Here is a 904-nt window from a genome sequence, read left to right on the forward strand (position 1 = left end):
TCATTCTATTTATTTGTAAACATCACTTTATACAAAATACATATGCACACAAAAAGGGCTCCCTAGGAGTACCTAGGACACTTTGGGTGCTAACACCTTACCTTTGTGTAACCAACCCCCTTACCTGTGATCTCTGAATTTTATTAGTTTTTATTTGAAAACTTCTTACTATTTGGGTTTTGTTCGTACTTTTTCCATTTTCCCTTGGAAAAAATAAAAGCGTGGTGGCAACTCTTGTTAATTGATCTTTAGCTTGTCAATAGCTTGATGATCATGAATTTCCCGCTACAGAAATTAAGTAGCGACTCTGCTGGGTAGTAGTCTCCAATGGGTTTAGCCTACTTTTCGTGTGAATATATTTGTATATATGTGATGTTTGTATATATGTATGTATGATATAATCTGCTTGTTGTGCTTGGTGATCTCTGAGTGGTGAGATAAGTTCTAACCCGAACTTGAGTGCAATTAAGATAGGAGGATGGTATAGTCATGTTCGACTTGTGTGGAGTAGTCCTTAACAAGTTGGCTTGAGATCCATCTGCTCGGTGGAGACTCCTTTGGATTTGGAAATGTCACACAAGTATTTGTGGTTAGGCATTACTATCTCTAATTGGGTATGAGAAGCTAAGGACCTTAAAACCCTTAACCCATCTTGGCCTATTTAGGACGTAATGAGGAAACTGTTCAAGTGTAGACTTGATAACAGTTGTTACGTGATACTACACTCAGATGAGTTTCTCTTGAGAATATTATGGATCGATGAGTCAGTCATCTTAATCTGTAATATCCAATAGATGGAATTAAGACTCTGGGAACTTTTTAGAACATGATCTACAGGTTTTTATCCTTAGTTCACTCCTTTGGGATGGTTCTTACCCAGACTCCATGTTCGTGACTTGCAACA

The sequence above is a fragment of the Lathyrus oleraceus genome, chromosome 6 (genome assembly GCF_024323335.1).
Source record: "Lathyrus oleraceus cultivar Zhongwan6 chromosome 6, CAAS_Psat_ZW6_1.0, whole genome shotgun sequence".
NCBI classification, from domain to species: domain Eukaryota; kingdom Viridiplantae; phylum Streptophyta; class Magnoliopsida; order Fabales; family Fabaceae; genus Lathyrus; species Lathyrus oleraceus.